The sequence below is a fragment of the Myotis davidii genome, unplaced genomic scaffold, assembly GCF_000327345.1.
Source record: "Myotis davidii unplaced genomic scaffold, ASM32734v1 scaffold385, whole genome shotgun sequence".
NCBI classification, from domain to species: domain Eukaryota; kingdom Metazoa; phylum Chordata; class Mammalia; order Chiroptera; family Vespertilionidae; genus Myotis; species Myotis davidii.
The window spans coordinates 1,102,734-1,108,524 of NW_006296096.1; the positions used below are offsets into that span (position 1 = coordinate 1,102,734).

At 38.9% G+C, this 5,791-nt stretch overlaps 1 long non-coding RNA gene across 1 annotated transcript in view; it reads right to left on the reverse strand.

Moving 5' to 3' along the window:
* Nucleotides 1-5,588, reverse strand: part of LOC107184273 — a 9,064-nt gene extending 3,476 nt beyond the window's left edge. The window contains exon 1 of the long non-coding RNA XR_001515097.1: nt 5,519-5,588. This is a non-coding gene — a long non-coding RNA (uncharacterized LOC107184273). The remainder of the gene's footprint in view (nt 1-5,518) is intronic.
* Between the last annotated feature and the right edge of the window lie 203 nt (nt 5,589-5,791).

Here is a 5,791-nt window from a genome sequence, read left to right on the forward strand (position 1 = left end):
AGAGAGAGAGAGAGAGAGAGAGAGAGAGAGAGGCAGTAATCCACCTTTCAGGATTTGGAAGAGTAGTTTTGGTCCAGCAACAAGAAGGTAAATAAGTGTGTTAGAAATCTTGACAAAAATACTATGGACAAAATAGCCATCTGATACTAAATCAAAGATATTTTTAAAACATACATGAGCAGGATAAATTTGCAGGACTCTTTCTTTGGATACTTGCAAATATTCAACCTGTGACTATGACATTACTTCACTGCCTTTCACCTTTATCTTCCAAAGTTAATGGGAGGGCACAAAACTAGGCAACTGGCCAAAGTAAAAGTAATGCGACCATATTAGAAAATTACTGAAAGTTTCAGTGATTTCACATTATCTTGGGCCAGACTGGCCTGAACATTCAGACGAGCCAGGCTGGCCATTGGGGCCTGGCTTCCACGAGTTCCCAAGAAGACAATGTGTCACCAAGCATACAAGCGGTCAGAGCTGGGCAGTGCTGGTGGGCACAGCTCTGCATCTACACAAACACAAAATGATTTCCAGAGAAAGACAGCAGGCTCTGCAGTTGTGCTCACCTCCCGCTGCCAGGAGTCCCCACATGGAAGAGGAATCTAAGAGGGCAGAGGAGGAGAAAATGGCAGCTGAATAGGCAGACCTGTCGGGCACCTCATCCCAGGCCCAGGCTGGAAATAAAACTAAATTGGAGAACATTCACCTGGAATTTCCAACTGTGGTCCAGCTGAGGAGGGGACTTACAAGGAAGGACAACACCTGAAGACTGGTAGGAAGGGCAAGATCTTGGGAGGTGGAGAGCCCCGAGAGGAGGGGCCTGAGCTACAGGGAGAACTGTTCCAGGAGCAGAGGCAGGGCTCCACACATTGGCAGGAAGGGGTGAAGGTGAGCTGACCAGCAGCACTTCCTGACTCACAGGGCATGACCTGCAGTGCCCCTATCATGCAAGCAGCTGCAAAAGGTAGCAGGATTTCTGGCAGCAGCGGAATCTAGACCGAGCAGACTAGAGCTGGTGGAGGAGAGAGCCCCAGTTTCCATTGCCTTTTTATTTTTATCTCTAAACCCAGAGAACAGGAGTTTTCATTTGCAACTACTCACCCGAGGCTTTGGCACAGGGAGGGAAGTATATACTTGAGGTGCCTGAGGACAGGCGGGGGTGGGAAGCATGGCAGGGAGACTTGGAAAAGCAGTAACCAGGAGTCCTGCATTGGGTGGTTCATACTCTTCAAACTGAAGCGGCCATTTTCCCTGGAGGGAGCTACCTCCTCCCAACAGCTAGAGGACAGGTAAAATGGGGGAAAAAAAACCCACCCTAGGTGATACAGCCTGCCACACCCTGCATTTTGAGCTTTACTGAGGAAACAAAGGCCGAGGTCAAGCTTATGGGTCTGAACAGTCTCAGGGAACCCTCAGTGACCGGAGTGGAGGAGAGGCCATCAGCCCCACTATTCTAGGAACCAGACTGATAAAAAGTACAGGGTCCCAGCTGACCTCATTGGTCTCCATACAAGGATCTCTGTCCAGCCAAGGGCAGAGTAATATTTTGGGCCACTCGAGGAAGAGTAGCTCTGGGACAGGAAAAAACACCCATTATATTCCCTGAACGTGAAATAGCACTAACCCCACCTAAAACCCTGTTAGAAACAGACGCTTGAGTGATTAAGATTGACTGCTGGCAGACAGGCAAAGAGGGCAGATTGGCCCATCATGCTTGCAGCCAAGGCCTGTGGAGACAGACACAAGCGGTGGACCAGTGGATCGCTTGGAGCTTCAAGCAGGTGCTAAAAGCCAAAAGACAGTGCCTGACAGTGATGAGCAACTGAGTACCCAACAGGAAGCCCTGAATTGGCAGAAAGAACAGAAGAGTGGGGTCCTAAGCCAGTGCCATGGTGCATTAAAACTCAGCTTTCTTTTTTTAAAAAATTTTACTTTTTGTACCTTTTTCTTCCTCTCTTTTATCCCCTCTTGCTTTTCTTCTCCTTTATCCTTTTTAGTTTTTCCCTTTCCTTTATTTTCTCCTCTTTTAAAAAATTGATCATCTTTACTTATCTGCTTTATTGATTTCCTATTATTCTAGTTGCTATTGTTTTGTTCATATATATAATTCCCTTTTCCCTGCTCCTATTAAAATTCCCTGTCTATTTTTTTCCATGACTCATTTTTAAATTTTTTCTTTCTTCTCTTTCTCTTTTCTTCTTCTCTTAATTTCTTAACTTGTTTCCCTTCCCAAATTTAGGTTTATCTGTCCTCTCCTCTATTCTCCTTTTCAATTTTTTTCTTGTCCTCTCATTTCTTTTCTACCTCCTTTATTCTAAACATGGTCCTTCTCCTACTCCTTTAATTCTTTAATATTATTTTCTTTATTTAGGCTCTGTATCTACAAATTCTGCCCCCCTCCCCTTTTAGGGTGTTTTTTATTTGTGCCTTTTTGCTTATTTGTTTATTGTGTTGTGTTTTCTCCCCATAATTTTTATTTCATTTTTCTATCATTCTTGCTCTCTTTTCTCTTTCCTAATTCTATTTCTCTGGTGATCATTTTTGTTGGGACTACAGGGGTCTTGTGTACATTCCTGTTCTGTTCTTTCTGTGTTACATCTTCTCTTGTATTTTGTGCTCTTTGGTCAGCACCTCCACAATGGTTGGCACAACATGGTAAGTAGTGAGCCACATAATCAGGTACCCTGAGAGGAGAAATTCCATCCATTAATAGGACAATAACATTCAAGATCAAACTACAACAGGAGAACCCAAATACCTCAAGTAGGGGGCCTTCCTAGAACACCCAACCCAAGAGACCTGAGAGACTGCACCACTGGGTTCCACAAAATATCTACTACAAAAGATCAACCCCAAAAATCTGGCTGGCATAGCAGTTTGAAACAAATATAAAGGAACAGAAAAAATAGAGAGACAAAGAAACAACCCCCAAATGAAAGAAAAGGAGGAATCACCAGGAAAGAAACTAAATTAAATGGAGGCAAGTAATTTGTCAGATAAAGAATTCAGAGTAATGGTTATACGGATGCTCAAACATCTGAATGAGCATTGCAAGCAACTCAAGGAGAATTATAAGGAGCTGAATGAGAAATACACCAACATGATTAAGAATGAAAGGGAATGAAGAATGACATAGCTGCAATAAAGAACACCATGGCAGGTTTCAACAGTAGACTAGAAGAAACTTAGGACTGAATCAGCGAGTTAGAAGACAAGGTAGAAAAAAAAACCCAAGCAGAGCATCAAATGGAAAAAAAAAATTAAAGGTAGGAGGAGAGTTTAAGGGAGCTTTGGGACATATGAAACAAAATAGTATCCACATAATAGGGGTGCCAGAAAAAGAGAGGAAGCTGAGCAAGGAATAGAAAACCTGTCAATAAATAATGACAGAAAACTTACCTGACCTTAGGAAGGAAAAAAGTCACACAAGTCCAGGAAGCACAGAGAGTCCCAATCAAGATGAACTCAAAAAGACTTACAACAAGACACATAATTAAATTAGAAACATAAAAGCCAAAAAAAGAATCTTAAAGGCTGCAAGAAAGGTATACAGGGATTTCCCATTGGGATATCAACTGATTTCTCAAAAGAAACACATCATGCCAGAAGGAAATGGAATGAAGTATACAAAGTGATAAAAGCAAGGGACTAAATTCAAGAATACTCTATCCAGCAAGGCTATCATTTAAAATTGAAGGCAAAATCAGGAGCTTTGCAGACAAAAAAAAAAAAAAAAAAAAAGGAAGAAAGAAAGGGAGTTTATTACCATTAAAACAGCAATGCAAGAAATGCTAATGGGACTGTTGTAAAAAGAAGAAATGAAAAGGGAAGAAGGAACACAGGCATAAAGAATAAAACTGGCAACAAACAAGTATCTATCAATAATAACCTTAAACATAAATACATTAAAGGCTCCAATCAAAAGACATAGGGTAGGTGAATGGATAAAAAAACATGACCCATATATATGCTGTCTAGAAGAGACCCACCTCAGAACAAGGGACTCACACAGACTGAAAGTGAAGAAATAGAAAAAAAAATGTTTCAGGCAAATGGATATGAAAAAGAAAAAAAAGCTGGGATAGCAATACTTATATCTGACAAAATAGACCGCAAAGTGAAGGCCATAACAGGAGATAATGAAGGCCACTTCATAATACTAAAGGGATTGATACAACAAGAGGCTGTAACTCTGGTAAACATATATGCACCAATACAGGAGCATCCAAATACATAAAAAACTTATGGAGGATAACAAGGGAGAGATTGACAGCAATGTATAGTATGGGACTTTAATACTGGATATATCTTCTAGACAAAAAATCAATAAGGAAACAGCAATCCTAAATGACACCCTAGATTATATGGAACTAACTGACAACTTCAGAACATTTCACCCTAAAGCTATGAAATATAGATTCTTCTCAAGTGCACATGGGACATTTTCAAAGATAGACCATGTGTTAGGACATAAGCTAAGTCTCTACAAATTTAAGAAGATTGAAATCATGTCAAGCATCTTCTCAGACCACAATGGAATGAAATTAGAAATCAGCTATAATAAAAACACTCAAAAAAAAAACATGGAGGCTAAATAGCATGCTATTAAATAATGAATGGGTTACCAAAGAGATCAAAGAAGAAATAAAAGTTATCCTGGAAACAAATGAAAATGAGCACACAATAATCTCAAATCTACTGGGCACAGTGAAAGTAGTCCTGAGAGGGAAGCTCATAGCACTACAGGCTTACCTCAAAAAACAAAAAAAATTTGTAATAAGTTATTTAACACTACAACTTAAAGAATTAAAAAGAGAACAACAAGAAAAGCACAGAGTAAGTAGAAGGGGAGAAAAATAAAGATCAGAGTGGAAATAAATGACATAGAGACCAAAAAATAAAAAATAAATAAAAAAGATCAATAAAACCAATAGCTGGTTCTTTGAAAGGATAAACAACATTAATGAAACACTAGTCAGACTCACCCAAAAACAAAGAAAGAGGATCCAAATAAACAAAATAATAAACTAAAGAGGTGAAATAACAACTGACTCCACAGAAGTACAAAGGATCTTTAAAAAAATATTTATGAACAACTTTATTCCAACAAATGGGACAATGTGGACAAAATGAAAAAATTCCTAGAAAAATACAACCTTCCAAAACTCAATCAGAAGAATCAGAAAACCTGAATAGGCCAATAACTACTGATAAAATTGCAACAGTAATTTTAAAACAAACAAACAAATGAAAAAACAAACAAAAAAAAAACTTCCCAGCTAATAGAAGCCCTGTTCTGAACAGTTTTACTGAATATTCAAAGAAGAACTAACACCAATCCTCCTCAAACTATTCCAACAAATTCAAAAGGAAGGAACACTTTCTATGAGGCTAGAATTACCCTAATTCTAAAATAGATAAAGACACGACAAAGCAAGAGAACTGCAGTCAATATCCCTGATGAACATAGACACTAAAATCCTTCATAAAATTTTAGAAACTCAAATCCAGTAACTCAAGAAGATCATACACCGTGACCAAGTGGGATTCATTCCAGGGATGGAAGGCTGGTACAATATCTGCAAATCAATAAATGTGATACATCTCATAAACAGACTTCAAGACAAAAATCACATGATCATATCAATTGATGAGAAATAAAAGGCAGCCAAATTGGAAAGGAGGAAGTAAAACTCTCATTATTCACAGTTCACATGATACTATACATAGAAAATCCAAAAGACTCCATCAAAAAGCACTAGCTTTAATAAATGAATTTGGTGACATA